At 45.7% G+C, this 19,210-nt stretch overlaps 1 non-coding gene across 1 annotated transcript; it reads right to left on the bottom strand.

The window, feature by feature from the left end:
* Window positions 1–2,547: 2,547 nt before the first annotated feature.
* trnae-cuc (transfer RNA glutamic acid (anticodon CUC)) lies at window positions 2,548–2,619 on the bottom strand. The gene has a single exon. It is a non-coding gene; the product is annotated as a tRNA-Glu (tRNA).
* Window positions 2,620–19,210: the final 16,591 nt, after the last annotated feature.

Below are 19,210 nucleotides of genomic sequence, written 5' to 3'. Positions count from 1 at the left end.
AGCTCAAACCCTACAACCCCCAGCATGATTCCCGTAAATCGTTTCTCATGGAGAAGTCAACGTTTAAGTCCTGAAGAAGGGTTAGTACCCAAAACGCTGACTACTCCACATGCTGGTGCTGCCTGGCTTGCTGTATTCTCCCAACCTCCTGCTTGCAACTTCGGGTTGCAATATGTAGTGGCTCAGTGGTTACCACTGCGGCCTCACAACGCCCGGGACCCAGGTTTGATTCCAGCCTTGGATGGCTGTCTGTGAGGAGTTTGCACATTCTCCCAGTGTCTGCATGGGTTTTCTCTGGGTGATCCTGTCTTCTTACATAAACCAAAGATGTGCAGGTCATGTGGATTGGCCATGCTTAATTTCCCATAGAGTTAGTACATTAGTTAGAGGGAAATGGGTCTGGATGGGTTACTCTTCGGAGGGTCGGTGTGGACTTGTTGGGACAAATGGCCTGTTTCCTGTAGCTAATCTCAGCTGCACTAATTTTGTCTCTAACGAATGGCAGAGTAGACTCGACGGGCCCAATAGCCTAACTTCTACTCCGATGGTCTTGCGGTCTTAGGTTTCTTTGGATCATTTCAGTGGCAATGTGAAGTCCCTGGCTCAATGAGCAGCAGTGCCCCCGCTGGTGCTTCCGCAAGTTGCAAGCAAACATGAACCTCTTCCCACACTCGGGCCAGCTGAAGGGCCTCCCACTGCTGAAGGACACACAGGTGTTTCAGCAGGGTGGAGGAATTGCTGAAGGCCTTCCCGCACTCAGATCAGCAGAATGGCCTCCCCGCCCCCGTTCCCGTGTGGACCAGTTGGTGCTGGAGGAGCGGATAAAGCCCTTCCCACACTCGGGGCAGAAGAACGGCTTCTCCACCGTGTGGGCGGACTGGTGTCTCAGCAGGGTTTGAGGAATTGCTGAAGGCCTTGCTGCACTTAGGGCAACTGAACGACCTCTCTCCCATGTGGACCCACCAATGGCCCAGCAGATCGGAGGAAAGAGCAAATCCCTTCCTGCACTCGGGGCAGAAGAATGGTCTCTCCTCAGTGTGGACCCACTGGTGTCTCAACAGGTGGGAAGAACTGCTGAAGGCCATCTCGCACTTGGGGCCGGAGAACAGCCTTCCCCGGTGTGGGCAGAGGAATCACTGAAGGCCTTCCCATACGCAGGGCAGCAGAAGGGCCTCTTCCCCTCTGTGGACCCACTGGTGCTTCAGAACCCTTTCAATTTTCACAGTATCCTTCTGATAGGATGGAGACCAGAATTGCACACAAGATTCCAAAAGTGGTCTAACCAATGTCCTGTACAGCCACAACAGAACTTTCCAACTCCAATACTCAGTCAGAGGATTGGGAAAGCTTTCAAAACCCACAAAAAACAAACAGGAAAGAATGGAGGGACAAACCGAATTTTTGAGAGTCAGCTTGGAAGCATCAATGAGAAATCGGCGGACTGGGTTTATTGGGTACCCGTTCTCCTTAAATACACTATATACGTATTTCTCTTGTGCTCTTCGTAGTTCCTCTGTGCTGGAGTGTGTAGTGGCTCGTTGAAATAATGTCCTGATGCAGCTTCGTTTGTGGGTGTTGGGACGATTGCTTCTGTGGTTAAGTATTTGGTTTGTGTGTTGTTTTTCTGTAGAATCCAGTTTGAAGTTCGCCATTGACTGTTCGTTCTACTGTGACATTTTAGAATGGCACTTTGTTGTTGTTCTCCTTTTCAAACCAGGAGCCCCGCTCAGGCCCACAGTCTCACCATTTGGAACACCAATATACAGACTCGTCAAAGGCCTCCACTGAAGACTAAAACATCAAGTCGCAGATTCACGCCACTCCATTTACTCCATCAAAGAATTCCTGAACACCAAATACACTAAGACAGAAGAGGATGGAATAATGTTGTCCTTTGACATAACAACCCTGTTCACATCCATTAACATCAACGTGGCCAAAGAAAACTGGAGACACTACTCGAAGAACCAAAGACACAAACACAGTACCAACTTCATCAGCAAAGATAGCACTATCCACCTCGTGGAACTGTGCCTTACCACCCACTTCATATTCAGTAACAAGCCCTCCAAACAAATCAACGAAATACCCATGAAACCACCAGTATCAGGATGCCCAGCAGAAGCAATAATGCAGAGACTCGAACAAACAGCCCTTCCAAGGATCCAACCCAAACTTTGGGTCCGCTACAGTGATGACACTTTTGTCATCAAAAAAATGAAACAAATTAGAGGAAACCGACAACAACATCAACAATATCCTCGCTGACATAAAATTCACAAAAGAGGAGAACAACAACAAAGTGCCATTTCTCGATGTCACAGGAGAGCGAACAGTCAATGGTAAATTCAAAACAGCGTCTACAGGAAAACAACTCACACGAACCAAGAACTTAACTACAGAAGCAATCATCCCTACACATGCAAACAAATCTGAATCAGGACACTATTTCAACGAACCACTAAACACTGCAGCACCCAAGAACTACGATAAATAATTGCACAGCGCATTTAAGAAGAACACGTAGCCTGCACCCCTGGAAATGGCTTCCCTGACCGGGAATCGAACCCGGGCCGCGGCGGTGAGAGCGCCAAATCCTAACCACTAGACCACCAGGGAGATGCAGATGCATGCTGTCGGCTCTACTAAAAATTACTTCCATGCCCGGAAATCGAACCTCGGCCGTGGTCGTCAGCAAGCTTTCACCTGTGCATCCAACAATGTCATTTCTTGTATCTATTGCTCCCGATGCGGTCTCCTCTACATTGGGGAGGCTGGACACTCGCAGTGTCAAGTCACGGCGCTTGAGGGGATATTTCCAGGACACCCGCAACAATCAACCCCATCGCTCTATAGCCCAACATTTCAACACCCTCCTCCCACTCTGCCGAGGACATGCAGGTCCTGGGCCTCCTCCATCGCCGCTCCCTCCTCACCCGATGTCTGGAGGAAGAACGCCCCATCTTCCGCCTCGGATAAATTCAAACCCAGGCCGTCAATGTGGACTTCACCAGTTTCCTCATTTCCCCTCCCCCCAGCTTGCTTCAGTTCCAGACTTCCAGCACAGCGCTATCCTCATGACCTGTCCTACCTGCCAATCTCCCTTCCCACCTATCCGCTCCACCCTCCTCTCTGACCTTTCACCTCCATCCCCACCCCCATTCACCTATTGTACTCTGCTACCTTCGGCCCAGCACACCCCCACCCTCAATTTATCTCTCCACCCTGGAGGCGTCCTGTCTCTATTCCTGATGAAGGGCTTTTGCCCGAAACGTCGATTTTCCTGCTCCTCGGAAGCTCTCTGACCTGCTGTGCTTTTCCAGCACCACTCTGAGCTAAACTCTGGTTTCCAGCATCTGCAATCCGCACTTTTGCCTACCCAATAAACCCAGTGTGCCGATTTCACATCAACAAACTGACACAAGCAGTCACAACGTGTGCAGAAACCCTAGCCACATTACTTTACATAAAAGACATCTAGGAAATGATGTCCAGACAACTCAACCCTCTCAGCATCATGGTAGCCCACAAACCTACCAACACACTTAAACAGCCGCTAATGAACCTGGAATACCCTATACAAACAACCAGCAGACGAATGTTATTTACAAAATACCATACAAGGAAATATATACATGAACTCTGCCGCACAGTTCTCTGTGGCAAGAAATGCTGGGATGAGATAAGGAAGATTTTTTTCAGCTAAAACGAATCGGCACTGACTGGACAGCCATTTAAAATCAACGCTGTCAGCCAAGGATGGAAGATCCAACGGGATGAACAGATTTATTATTTCATGAAGATTTACAAAGCTGAGACTGGGTTTTGGTGTTTGTTCCCTTTCCACTCCCAGGAGCCACTGTGGTTGGGGAGGTGAGTTGGGGAAAGTGAAATGTGTCCATGAGCAGCGTGTGGGGCTATTTCAACTTCCCCTCATCTGACAGCGCTGTGACGTGACTCTGATATTCTCAGGGACACTTACTGACGCGAGACAGTGAAAAGATTTTCATTCCCGCAGAACAGGAATTCAAACCGTATGCCGGCTTCAGGACAATGAGAAAGATTAATTGGGGTGTGTGAAGAACCTGTGAGCTGCATTTCAAACAGGTAGGTGGAGTCAGATGCGTCACCCATTGCGCCCCGGCCCTGTGCGAACCTGACCCGCCATGCTGCAGAGTTCTGACGTTAACACGGACATGCGCAGCAATGGGAACATTCACAATAACCAAAGATAATCACCATCACTGCTTCCCTTCCATAGTCCCAACTTTGTGAAGCAGTATCTTTCACTGGCAAATAAAACACCTTCGTCCTCAGGTGCCTGCTTCATTTCGATTACGACTTCACGCCCCTCACTGTTCTAGTCTCATTTCCAAACACTTGGCGCATAGCATCAAAAGTAGCCCTGTGGGTATCTGATTGTTCCACCCTGACAGGCAGTGGGTTGCAGATTTCCAACCCCTCCACTGATTTGAATCTTAAATAAGAAACCGGGGAATAGTTTTCCTTTCTTTTTGACGACATTTCTCAACTGTAGTCGGCAAGGTTCACACCTGCGTGGGGAAACCGCAATCGATCTCAAATCCATCGTATTGACCACTCGACCCACGAATAAAGAACCACACTGACAGCTTCATTTCCCAGGTCTCTCTACCTGTGGAGCTGAGAAAGAGTGAGTTATTGCTGGGTTTGTGTGAATACAATCACATCACAGGTTTCGAAAGGGGTACATATCTGCACATGGCGAGTCTGGTTGTTTCATCACGAAAGATGAAATAAATTTTCAGTTAAAAGCAAAAACAGAAATTCCAGGAGCCACTCCGTATCGGTGGAAAGAGAATCAGAGACAATATTTCAGAACTCTGTTTTCTCCCACAGGTACTGCCAAACCTGCTGAGATTCTCCAGCAGCTCCTCTTTGTGTCTCGGATTCTCAGCATCCGCAGTCTTTACGTTAGAAATTAAATCAATTCAGCCTCATGTGCAGGAATGAGAATCCTTTCAATTTCCCAAAAAATTGGCAGAGATTTCAAGGCATTTGGAAAGAAAAGTAAAAGTGACATTAGGAAGAACATTTTCTTGTCCCTGTCTGACCGTGACAAGGAGGCAGATTCAAGAACACAAAAGGGAATTCGGTGGTCATGTTCAAAGTAACAATGTGGAGATTTACAGGGAGAAGGCAAGAGAATGATACGAAGAGAGACTCTCATTTACTTGCTGTGTAGAACCAGCAGAACTAAGGTGGGCTTCCAAATGCACGTGTTGTGACACGTGTTGTGATTCAGAGTGAACTCACAGTTCAATCAACGGAAGGTGGGAATTTAGAAAAAGTTTATATTTACACAGTCACCTCACGTCAACGCAACAACAAAGTGGTTTAATTATCCGCCAGTGGAGAGAACCCTGTTCCTGGAGATGGGACAAAGAGCTGGCTCAGGGATATCAGTCCACATTGCTCTCTTTGCCACCAGTTCAGAGGGAGAACATTGGAGGGACAAAGGCGTGAATAACGATCTGTGTAGGAGGGTGACTAACCGTTAATGGAGACTATTCCTGGATAACAATAAGTCGTGTGTAACAGCAGACGGTGTGATAACAAGGGCTCGTGTGGGCGAGGTAGGATTCAAGGGCATGGGAGTGTTCGGGTCCAAACAATATTGAACTCGATATTGAAGACTGGAGGGCTGTAGGATTCCAAATGGAAAATGAGACGTTGGTCTTCCATCTGGAGCTGAGCTTTGCTGGAACACTGCTGCATGCCTGAGACAGAGATGTTGGCCAGGGAACAGGTTGGCGTGTTAAAGAGACAGGCAACCAGAAGCTCATCGCCACTGGGTGGGCTCCAACTACCAACCGAACGCCGAACGCGCTGACCAATTGCGCCACAGAGACAGGCGACGCCATGGGCTGCGCCATCGCTTAGGGGAGGCTATTAGTGAATTCATAATTCAGCCTCCCCGCCGAGAATTACAATTGTCGTCTATCAGTTTTACTTTTCCACAATAAAGCCTGGGAGATTTATTGTGAAGACACCGGGGACAGGCTGGAGACACATCCATGTCAGGAGGAACTAGCTTTCATACTCCGGGTCGTCCCCCTTCGAGCCTTTCCGTGTTTTGCCTGTTCCCGAGTTCTCTCATTGGCTCGGAGGCGAGAAGGGGTTTGAATTCCTGATGTACAGAAACGACAATTCTTTCAATGTCTCAGATCAGGTCATGTCCCGAGAACATCAGAGTCAATCTCCCGGCCTCTTTAATAAGGGGACGGTGTCTGGACTGTCGCTACTCAGTCGGACAGTTCATCTTTCATTCTCCGCTAAATACGCTTCCCAAAGAGTTTCTAAAGATTCACAAAGCTGGAGACTGGGATTTCTGTTTTGCTTCATGAACATTTTTCCATTTCCTAACTGACAATATTTTGCCAAAATCTTTTCCCAATTGTACGCCTTGCGTCATGTCCAGGGATGAGGAATTTCCATTTTGTGGAGACATTCCCAAGGTCGCTTTGGAGCAAAGAAGGTTAACTGGAGATTTCCTGGGGCTGTTGGTAATGATGGGAGAAGAAGCGGTGGGAATGGGCAGATTAATGATCAGAAGAATCAATTGCCACTGACCAGAGTCAGTTACCAGAGGACAGGGATTGAAGTTCTTGAATGAAAAGCAGCATTTGTGCCGAATAAACACAGAGAATACTGCAGAAAGCCAACAGGTCGAGCAGCATCTGTGGAAAGGTAAACAGAGCTGACGTTGTGAGGCTGGTACGTTGTTTGTTCAGAACCCGAGGTTCCTGCATGGCAATCAATTCCCAGACATGAGAAAGTGGGACTTTATGGAGACGGGTTTTGTGAAGTTTGAGCGATAATGTAACCAACAGGAAGTCATTTAATATCGCCAGCGAAGAAAGCATAGTCAGCAGGTTACTACCTTGAGCGGGGGAGCCCCAAAGGATCTCTACGCCAACACCTTAAGTGTTCGGCCACAACTACACGCCCAAAGTTGTGGTCAAAAATTTCTCATGGAATGGTTCTAACAGGAAAGGTGAGTATTGGGCTTGTCCTGTCCGCGCCATGGCCCCAATGTATCCAGTTGCCATGGATTTGATCAGGACAGAGGAGGCTGATGGGAGATCGAAGTGAACTACACACATTGATGAGAGATAGAGCGGGTGGGAAGGATCCATTTCCATGCGTAGAGAGATTAATAATCAGAGCCGAAAATAAGGAGCCACTTCAAGAAATTTGGGGTTCATTCAGCAAAGCTAATGTAGAACTGTTCACAGAAAATTGTGATGAAAGTCCCTCGAGTTATTTTGATGAGAAGTGTTGATGATGCTAATACAATCGATAGGATGAACGTAGATTGGTAAATGTATTTGGTGACAGTTCTGTTCTAGCCCTGTGAGCGAAACCTGGATCTGAAGGAATAAAAGGGACATTAACAACATCGATCTGAAATTGGATACGTGACAAGAAACAGAGCCATCATTAACAGTTGGCTTTTGAACTGGAGAAGGTTTCTCGTGAAATTAGCTTGAGGCTTGAGGTATGCAAGGTCAAGATAATTTAAGTAAAACACGGAAACGCTATCCTCATTAGCAGACAGTGAAAGGATTACAAGACGGAACCTAAACATTTTCGATAAGTGATACAGGGGACTGGGAAGATAAGTATTATAAACTGTGAACAACAAAGTTCTTGAGCACAACACTTACATTCAAAGACCGAAAACATCCAGGTCCTGATTAATCAGATTGCATTGTGGTGCTTTTCTGCAAAATATCCACTTGCAATGTCCTACAAAAGAGTGACAAAACCCTTCCCTCTCAGCCCACGATAGAAAATCCGAAGGGATGAACGTTTGCTGATTTTCTGAAGATTCACAAAGCTAAGAATGGGTTTTGGTGATTGTTTCCTTTCCACTCCCAGGAGTGGCAGTGGTTGAGGCGTTGAGTTGGGGAAAGTGAAATGTGCCCGTGAGCAGCGTGTGGGGCTATTTCAGCTTCCCCTCATCTGACAGCGCTGTGACTTGACTCCGATGTTCTCAGGGACATTGACTGGCGCGAGACAGTGAAAAGATTCCCATTCCCGCAGATCGGGACTTCAAACCGTATGCCGGCTTCAGGACAATGAGAAAGATTAATTGGGGTGTGTGAAGAAGCTGTGAGCTGCATTTCAAACAGGTAGGTGGAGTCAGATGCGTCACCCATTGCGCCCCGGCCCTGTGCGTATCTGACGCCACCTTGCTGCAGGGCTCTGACGTTAACACGGACATGCGCAGCAATGGGAACCTTCACAAGGTGAACAACCAAAGATAACCACCGTCACTGATTCCCTTCCACAGGCCCAACTTTGTGAAGCAGTATCTTTCACTGGCAAAGGAAACACCCTTGTCCTCAGGTGCCTGCTTCATTTCGATCACGATTTCAAGCCTCTCACTGTTCTAGTCTCATTTCCAAACACTTTGCTCACAGCCTCAAACGAAGCTCTGCGGGTATCTGCTTGTTCCATCCGAACAGGCAGTGGGTTAGAGATTCCCACCAGTCCCAATGTGAGTGAAATACTTTTCCCCCTCCACTGATTTGAATCTCAAAGAAGAAGCCGGGGAGCAAGCTCCCTCTCTTTTCGACGACATTTCTCATTTTGTAGTCGGCAGGGTTCACACCTGCGTGGGGAAACCGCAATGGATTTCAAGTCCATCGCATTAACCACTCGGCCCACGAACACAGAACCACACTGACAACTTCACTTCCCAGGTCTGTCTGCCTGTGGAGCTGAGAAAGAGTGAATCATCGCAGAGTTTGTTTGAATCCAATCACTTCACAGTGATTCGAAAGGGTTAAATATCTGCACATGGCGAGTCGAGGTGTTTCATCCCAAAAGGTGAAATTAACTTTCCGTTAAAAACAAAACGAGAAATTGCAGGAGGAACTCAGCAGATAAGGCAACATCTGTGGAAAGAGAATCAGAGACAACATTTCAAAATTCTGTTTTCTCCGACAGGTACTGTCAAACCTGCCGAGTTTCTCTTTTTGTCTCGGCTTCTCAGCATCCACAGTCCCTTACGTTAGACATTAATTCAATTCAGAAACACCTTTGTGGAGAGGATTTCCGTTTGGGGAACATTTTCCTGACCCCATTAAAAGCGTTCAGCTTCGAAGCCAAGGAAGAAAAGTCAACACACCGCCCCTGGGTGGGCTCGAACCACCAACCTTTCAGTTAACAGCGGAACGCGCTGACCAATTGCGCCACAGAGACAGGCACTGGCGTGGTCTCCGCCATCGCTTAGGCGAGGCTATTAGTGAATTCATAATTCAGCCTCCCCGCCGAGAATTACAATTGTTGTCTCCCGCGCAATCTTGCGAGAGATCCCGGCTTTCTTGACTTGTGCAAAAATGCCCGATTAAACTTCTCAAAAAGAACCTCCATGAAACGAGGCTAGGCTCCCTGTAGTACGAATGGGACAGGAAGTGAAATGATTGGAGATAGAATTGAACAGGTTGCCGTATTTACAACCCTAATTTTCTTATCCCTCTGCCAATTGGCACGTGGCTTGGGCAGTAATGTTATTACACACACTGGAGCAGTGGGATTTGAACCTGAGCCTCAGGGCTCTATGGGAGACTACAGCTGCACCACAAAAAACTCTAGTAAATAGGTCCACGTCTGTTGAATGAGAGGAAACAGCTTCCTCCTCAACATGAGACACGACCACTGTACCCTCCGTGCCCATTACAATAAATTGAGCCGCCTCCTGTTGAAGGAATGAGTGGGAACCCCTCTCTGAGCTCCAAGAAGCGGCGGGCCCGGCTGGAGGCTGGATTTGCTCAAGGCTTGTATCTATTAACTTATTTAAATGGTACCTATTGTATGGGCGTATGGTTTACATTAAAACCGGAGGATCATGTCAGAGTGTTTGTTTATATTTCGCAGTGTAGTTTATAAAATACACTCCCTGGAGGAGCACCTTCTGTGATGCTGCATTTCTTGCCTTCTGCCCTTCCCCCATTTGTTATCTCTCATCTCGATTTTACATTTTCAGTCAAATTTAATTTCACATTAATCAGCCTTGGTATTCACTGTGTATTCTTAATTAATCTGTTGGATTGTTGTAAAACAAAATTAATGGTGTAATTTCATTTATGTTGTCTGAGTTTGACATTGAATGTGCAGGTGTGAATGCCAGTAAGTTGTAAAAATAAATCAAGAACTTGTGCTTTTTAAACAAAAAGACGAGTTCAATGGTATTACTGGCATTGTCTCCTTTGAGGATGATGATTATAGTCTGACCAACAAACCATTTCATGCAGTCACCCAGTTTAATTAAAGTCTTTTGGAAAATAATTCTGGCAGGCAAAGATTTATACAACCCAAAATACGGTTGGTAATCATGTGTATCCTTATCTTTTAAGCCGTAACAGATGGCATTGCGTGGCGGTTTGAGACTGAAACTTCGCTGGAAAGAATGTAGATTGATGAGGGAAGTCAAAATGGCAGAGTCTGGGGCCACAATCTATCAGTCTGGCTTGATTGCATGAGTGGTGGTTCTTCAAAAGCACCTTCCAAGCCATGACCTCAACCATCAAGAACACACAAGTGTGAACACAGGATTCCGACTGCAAGATATATCGCATTGTTTCTTTGTTATTGACCAAAATGCTGGAACTCACTCCTGAACATTGTTGCAGTTCACATCATATTTGTGAAGCAAATTAAGAGGCAGTTCAGCAGCACCTTTTCAAGGTCAGTTTGGGAAGAGTTGTTGGCACAGCCAATGATATTCACATCTCATGAAATAGTAAGCATAGAGCCCACAGTGTTGGGAGGCTGTATGTTAGCATGGATAGAGGATTGGCTAACTACCACAGTTGTGGTAAGGGGCATGTTCAGGATGACAACTTGTAACTAGTGGTGTACCACAGGGATCAGCGCTGGGGCCAACATTATTTACAATATATATACGAATTACTTGGATAAGTAAAGTGAATGTACTATTGCTAAATTTGCAGAAGAGACAGTTGATGTGAAAGCAGGTGGTGAGGATGATATTAGATATCTGGAGAGGGATATAGACAGGTTAAGCAAATGATCGAAAGCTTGGCAGATGGGAAAATGAGGTAATGCAGTTTGTCAGGAGGTGAAGAACTGAATATTAAATGGAGAAAGCTTCAGAATAGAGGGATTTGGAATCACAACCACGAATCTCTTCATCCAATTTCAGTGAGTAATCGGGAGGCAAATGGGAGGTTGGCCTTTTCAATAGAGGAGAAATGTAGGGAGGTGAGAGTGAATCTATGTAAGGCATTAGTCAGGCCACAACTGAATACTGTGAACAGTTTAGGGCCTTTTACCTGAGGAAAGATGTATTGGCATTAGAGGCAGTCCAGAGAAGGTTGACCATGATGATACCAGGCATGGAAAGAATGTCTTATGAGGAGAACTGAATAGGTTGGGCCTGTGCTTATTAGAAGTTAGAAGAATTAGAGGTAACCTTATTGTCACGTACATGATTCTGAGGAGACTTGACAGGCTAGACGTGGAAAAGTGGGTGAATCTGGCACCAGAGGAAGTAACCTCCAAATAAGAGATTGCATGTTTAGGACAGATAGGAATTTCTCCTGAGGGCAGTAAATCTGTGGAACTTGATACTACAGAGGGCTGTTGAGCCAGGGTTGTTACGTGCTTTCAAGGCTGAGATAGTTTTTTTAATCAGTAAGCGAATTGAGGATTATGGGGAAATGGCAGCAAAATCGAGTAAATGTTTCCCAGAATAATCGTGATCTGAATAAATGGCAGAGTCAACTCAATGGGCTGAATTGAATAGTAAATACTAAGGAGGAAAAGGATGCAATTGGCAATTACAGACCAGTCAGTGTTGGGAAGCCTCGAGATTGTAGGGAGTTGGTGGCATTTGGGCATTGTTACTGGATTTCACATCTGGAGTTTCAAATTGATGCTGCTATGGCCCCGATGCAATTTGAAATCAATTTATGTATCTGGAATGTAAACTTATCGCTGCTTTGGTGATCTTATCAATTGTCATAAGTACCTATCTTGTTCACTAATAACCTTTTTTTAAGGAAGGAAATTTTCAGTCCTTTCCCAGTTTGGTGAATCCAAAGTCATGTGGTTGACTCTTAACTGCCCTCTGAATTGGCGCTTGGTTTTTTTTTGGGAGACCAAGTGTCACGTTCCATGAATGAATAAAGAAAAATATTCAGGACAAGATTGTCAATATCACTGTCAGTGAAAGGAAGATTGTGATCTCGTGATACTGGTTAAGTAGCCCAGAGATCTCGGACTTCTGAGAACAAAAATTAAAGTCCCATCATGGATGCTAGTGGACTTTATTTTCAACGATTAAAAAGATCTGGAAGTGAGAGTTTGTCTCTGTACTGGCAACCAGGAAACCATTATTGGCTAAGACAATGAATTGCAGCTGTTGGAGATCAGCAATAAAAGGCACAATTGCTGGGGAAATGCAGCAGGTCTGGCAGCATCTGTGGAAAGAAAACAGTTAATGTTTTGAATCCAGCCTAATTTTGAAGGGCCACCGGACTCAAAACAGTAACACTGTCGTCTCCTCACAGATGCTGCCAGAACTCTTGTTTTTGTCCAATCATTACAGAGTGTTGTGAAAGTGTTCTTTTAGGGAGGGAAATCTACCATTCACAACCCTACACACGCGTGCACACGCCCACATTACGTGACTCCAGACCTACTACAATGTGGTTGACTCTCAACTGCCTTCTAGCATGTAGCCAATTGCTCAGTCCAAAGGCCATGAGGGATGGGGAGCAAATGTTGGACGTGCTAGCAACAATCCCATCCCTCAAAATATTTTCTTATATATTATAAAGCATAGGTTAATGAAGGACAACCAAAACAAACTGCTATGGGAAAGTCATGCCCAACTAACCTGATTTGCGTGTAGTTATAAATATTCTTTTAAAATCCTCTTCAGAGAGGACATTGGTTCCATCATTGTTGCAATACTGCATGCAATTCTGTGCTTTCTGCTGCAGGAAGGGTGTTGTGAAACTTGAAAGGGTCAGAAAACATTTACAAGGATGCTGCCAGGGTTGGAGGGTTTGAGCTACAGGAAGAGGCTGAATAGACTGGAGCTATTTTCTCTGGAGCTTTGGAGGCTGAGGGGTGACATTAAAGACATTTATAAAATCATGAGGGACATGGGTAGGGTAAAAAGGCAAGGTCTTCTCCCTTGGGGTGGGGGAGTCCAAAATTAGAGGCCATAGGTTTAAGGTTAATGGCAAATGGAGTTTAATATAGATAAGTGTGAGGTCTTACATTTTGTATAGTCAAATCAAGGTAGGAATTTCATGGTGAATGGTAGGACCTTAAGGGGTGCAGTGGAACAGAGGGATCTTGGAGTACATGTTCACAGTTCTCTGGAAGTGGAGTCACAGGTAGAAATTTTTGGCACACTGGCCCTCATCAGTCATGGCATTCAGTATAAAATACCGAATTAGAGCCGAGATAAGCACCAAATAATAACACATACCAACAAGCACCAAATCTGTTTCATATGCAGTATTTCAAACCAAGAGATGTCGGGGTGCAGGTTCATAGCTCCTAGAAAGTGGAGTCATGGGTAGACAGGGCAGTGAAGAAGACTTTCGGCATGCTTGCTTTCATCAGTCAGAGCACTGAGTACAGGAGTTGGGATGAATTGTTGCAGCTGTCACAGATTCCACACAACAATAACAAGACGTGACCCTGCCCTCCCCTGACTGACTGTCCCTTTGCATATCATGGGGAAGACACCCCTTTAATTGTGATGATCAGGAAACATGCCATCCTTCAAAAAAAGGGCTGCGTTCACAAATATTTGGACAGAGGAAGGAAGTTGCAGTCTGGGTGAAGATCAATCTTCATTCAGAGAGGGAAAGGAAGAGCAGCAGCAGCTTCAGAAGTTGTTCCTGGGCTTGTAATATCGTACTGCAGCATATTGTAGATCTTCAGTAAGAGTGTCAATACTGCACTAAAGAGGTCTATTCAGCAACTTGAGTCCATGTGAACTCTTCGTGGAGGTATGCAGTCTGCCCCATAACCCTGTTGGTTTACAGTTACATATAGATCGACACAAAGATCTTTGGGATTGAGAGGAAAGAATGTTCCACAGTAACTAGAATTACGTTCAGATTTTCTATCATGAACTGACTGTGATGACCTTTACAATCACTTCACTGGAATATTACAAGAGAAGAATTTGGCGGTAGAAATCTCAGACCAAACATCACATCAAAGTCTGACAGTCACTTGATTCACGAGGACGTGGATATTGATGGCCTTGAAAACAAAGGGGAAAAGGTCTGTCAGCTTAGTTAGGTTTTAAACGTCAGTGTGACTGGAAACTCTAAGAGTCTCACATACCCACACACCAGAGTAGTGACTGGAACAAGCTTTACAGACTGAATGAGAGTTTTCCAATTATCAGAGGATTCACCAGTAACACCACACACATGCTGTAAGCGTGAGAGAACTTTCAACTGATTGTTATGGTCTGAGACAGACAAGGGCACCCGCACCATGGAGAAACCGTGGAAATGTGGGGAGTATGGGAATGGTTTCCCTTCGCCATCTACACTGGAAATTCATCGACGCTTGCACACCGGGCAGCGGCTGTTCACCTGCACTCAGTGCAGGAAAGGCTTCACTCAGTTACACCACCTCCTGGCCCTCCAGTGTGTCCACACCAGCAAGAACCCGTTCATCTGCCCCGTGTGTGGGCAGGACTTCACTCAGTCACACCACCTACTGCCGCACCAGCGTATGTACACCGGGGAGAAACTGTTTTCCTGCTCTGTGTACGGGAAGGGCTACACCCAGTCGTATCACCTGATGCTCAGCTTCCGCGTCCACACTGAGGGGAAGCCGCTCACCTGTCCCGTGTGGAGCAATGACTTCTGTGATTCCTCCATCCTGCGCAAACACCAGCATATCCACACCAAGGAGCGGCCGTTCACCCGTCCAGTGTATGGAAAGGACTTCACCCAGTCGTGCAACTTGTGGAGACACCAGCAACTTCACAAGTGAGATGGCGCAGGGATTCGGGTTGGACTCTGCTGTTACCCCTGCTGAGAGTCACACCATGAACCCTGTTTAGTGGGTGAAGTGGGAGGGGTAAGGGGTTCCTTTATGCTGACTGGCCGCTCTCTCACCCACTTTACTTCCAGTGGGGGCTGATGCTCTCTGAGACTGGGATTGCACATTCCCTACGGAAACAGTCCACAGAAACGGCTGAAGTGCAAGTAGATCTGAAATAGATACATTTGTCTCTGTCCCATTGAGTCTCCAGCACAGTCGATCCAATTGGCCACTATCAGTGCTTATGCTCCACCTGAGCCTCCACCCACCCCTTCATCAGCATACAGGTATCCCCTGCTTTTTGAAAGTTCACTTTACCCCCTAACCCCTCCCCGCCCAAGCCTGTGCCAATTCTTAATCCTAACTTAGACCTGTTATTTATTGCCGATGCATGGTTTCTGTCCCTGTATTCACCTCCCATTCATGTGTCTGTCCAGATACACCTTAAGTGTTGCTAAGGTGCTTCTTTCCACTACGTCCACTGGCAGTTCATTCCAGGCATCCACCATCCAACTGTGTGAAAACTCTTCCCTTTCAATTCTCCCCCTGACTGTCCCCCTCTCGCCTTGAACTTGTGCCCTCTTGGAGTTGACTTTTCCACCCTGGGGGTGGGTGGGGGTAGCCTCTGACTATCTAACAGACTATCTGGCCCAACACCAAACATCCAAAGAATAATCCACACAGACCCATTTCCCTACCCCTATTACTCGACATTTACCCCTGACTAATGTACCTAACTTTCACATTCCTGAACACTGTGGGGCAATTTAAGCACTGACAATCCAACTTAACCTGCCAATCCCTGGGCATTGGAGTAATTTAGCATAGCCACTCCACCCTAACCCACACATTTGGATTGTGAGAGGAAACCGGAGGAAACCCATATCGACACAGGGAGAATGTGCAAACTCCACACAGACAGTGACCTGGGAATGAAATCGAACCAGTTTCCCTGGCGCTGTGAGGCATCAATGCTAATGATTGAGCCACCACGCCCCCCCCCCCCCTCCCGTCCAGTCAATCTGTGTGTCTCATCATTTTGTTGAGGTCATCTCTCTGCCCCATGTTCACAGTGAAAATAATCCAGGTTTATCCCACTCTGTTCTCATAATGAGACATCCAGACCACGCAGTGTCCGAGTTAACTTTCTCTATACCCTCTCCCAGAGCATCCATGTCCTTCTGGTAGTGTAGGGACCAGAACTGCACGCAATATTCTGAATGTGACCGGAATAAATAGCTGTAACATAACTGGCCAACTCTTGCACTCAAGGCAAACGTGCTGTGTGCCTTCTTGATCACGTTACCCGCCTGTATTGCCACTTTTGGAGATCTATATGGCCAGATCCCTCTGTATGCCAGTGCTTCTATGTGGTCTGAAATATATCGTACAATTCTTGTATTTCCTATGTATCTGTATCCAGCTTCACTTTAATTGTGTTCCACTCTTTATCTCTTTTCCCCCATTCTCACCCCTCCACACATCAGCATATGATAAGATTATTGGAGCAGAAATTATGCCATTCAGCCCATTGAGTCTGCTCCACCATTCAATCATGGCTGATAAGTTTCTCAACCCCATTCTCTCCGTTACCTTTGATCCTCTTGATACTCAAGAACCTAGTTATCCCCAGCTTAAATGTATTCAACGATCTGGCCTTCACAGCCTTCTGGGGCAGTGAATTCCATAGATACACCACTCTCTGTCTGAAGAAGTTCTCCTTATCTCCGGTCCAAAAGGTCTTCCCTTTACTTGAAGGCTGAGCCTCGGGTCCTCGTTTCTCCTACCCATGGAAACATTTTCCCAACATCCACTCTGTCTAAGCTGTTCAGTATGCTGTAGGTTTCAATTAGTTCCCTTGTCATCTTCTAAACTTCATTGAGTTTAGACCCAGAGTCCTCAAATGTTCTTCATATGTTAAGCTTTTCAATCCTGGGACCTTTCTCATCAACCTCCTCTGAACATGTTCCAGGGCCAGTACATCCTTCCTGAGATATGGAGCCCAAAACTGTGTACAGTACTCCAATTGTGGCCTGACTGGAACTTGAAAGATCCTCAGAAGTACATCCCTGCTTTTATATTCAAGTCCTGTCGAAATAAATGGCATTGTTGCATTTGCTTTCCTAACTACTGACTCAGCCTGGAAGTTTACCTTGAGAGAATCCTGGGCTAGAAGTCCCAAGTCTCTTTGCTCTTCGGATTTCTGAATTTTCTCCCCATAATCCTTCTGTTCCAGGCTAGCAGCAGAGACTTCCAGACACACTGATATGTATTCCGGGATATCCAGGGATCTCAAGAACTGCCAAAATCTCAGGAGGAATCGTTATTCTGGGAGGAGGCAGAGAGGAGCGTGGTGTGCACCTGTAAACTCCAGAGCTTCCCAAACTTCACGAGTCAACAATAATTCTTTCTGGACCAAGAAACGAAAGGGCCGACGAGTAACTGTGACACCACAGGAAGTGAAATTAGGCCATTCAGCCCATTGAGTCTGCTCCACCATTCACTCATTCTTGAGTATCAAGGGGCTCAAAGGTTACAGGGAGAATGGGGTTAAGAAAAATATCAGCCATGATTGAATGGCAGAGCAGATTCAATACGATAAATGGCTTAATTTCTGCTAGTTAACATCTATGGGAGGAAGGAGGCAACACAATAAGTTGTTTCTTGGGACAGGCAAGATAATATTGTTTAATAATGGTGTGACAAAAGGACAATTAATTCTGCCTGTAGAAGGAAAGCCCTGACATAGAGGGGTTAATTGCAGGGCAGGCTGTTTCAAACAGACAGCTAACCCTCAAGGATAAGAAGGTATGCTGTCGACCTGAGGTCTCCAGCAATGTGAGGTGATGTTAGAGTCTTAAAAACAAACGTCACACCACAGATTGAAAATTGAGGAAACGCCACGAAAATTCAACTCCAGAATGATGCAGCCGCAGCAGTACTTAGAAGAATAATACTGCATCAAACCCCTGGAACTTCCAGAGATGGGCACCGTCGGTGGAAAACCAGTTAAATTCAGCCATCAACTGGGTGATAGCCAAGTTTGGGGAGTGAAGCTGAATGAACTTGAGGGGTTTTATTTGTGGTTGCTACATGCAATAAAGTGCAAATCATTGTTTCAGCAGTTGATTCTCTGTGCGGTTTCTGAGTCAGGAGCCAAATTAAGGTGATTCACCCACAACCATATCAAGAGGCTGGGATTAATATTGACTCCATTGCATTCAAGAGAATGTCATCAATACTGTTACAAAGCGAAGGCTGAACACCAACCCCCGCCCCCCCCCCCAACTCACCAAGATCTCAAACTGAAACGTCCAAAGAGTGGCACGTTGCCCTTTAATCTGTAAAGTCAGTGTGATAAGTAGTGTAACCTGCTGTAGTGTTAAAAGTAAATCCCTGACACTTTACAACCGACAATCAGCAATTTATTTAACCAACTCTCACGGTGAACAAACGAAAAAAACTACTAACAAACTGAATAAATCCTTCCTAACTACTGAGTATTCTGCAATAAATCAAGATTCTTCTGGTATGCTGTTCCAATCAATACATGTCCCACTCAGATAACACAAAATAGAATTTAATCTCTTAGATTACAACCAGGTTATGTGTCTTCTGGAATATTCTGCGCCATTTTCTGTCGGGAATGCCTCCTCCGATTCCTGTCAGGAATGTCCTTCTCTGTTTTTCTAAATGATGCTTTATCTAATACACAGATGAATGAGAGCGCCAATTCTTTATGATAGGATTGGTGCTGTTGTCAAAACTTTAGGATTTAAATTTAATAAATTTTTGGTAGCCAATGGGGTTGATTTAAATTGATTGGTGAAATTGAAAACCTGTTTTCTTGTCCTGCTAACTGTACAGCCTTTTGTTGCAAATGTTTCAGTTCAAGTGCTTTTTGTTGTGATCATGTTGCTCCTTTAAGAAGATTACGTTGTTGGTTTATTTTCAGGAGGGGTTGTAAAAGGCTTTCCATTCATCTAGGATTAAGGTTTTCGCTAATGGTTAACAGATACTGGCTAAGACAACAATCCGGGAAAAGGGTTTGACATTTTATTCTACAATGAAAGGGCAGTTGTCCCATTCTTTTCCCCTGGTTTGGGTT

Source organism: Chiloscyllium plagiosum, unplaced genomic scaffold (genome assembly GCF_037043375.1).
Source record: "Chiloscyllium plagiosum isolate Xiang-an unplaced genomic scaffold, Cpla_swu_hap1 HiC_scaffold_27, whole genome shotgun sequence".
NCBI classification, from domain to species: Eukaryota; Metazoa; Chordata; class Chondrichthyes; order Orectolobiformes; family Hemiscylliidae; genus Chiloscyllium; species Chiloscyllium plagiosum.
Note: the sequence above shows the minus strand (reverse complement) of the source record. Positions and strands in the feature narration are given on the sequence as shown.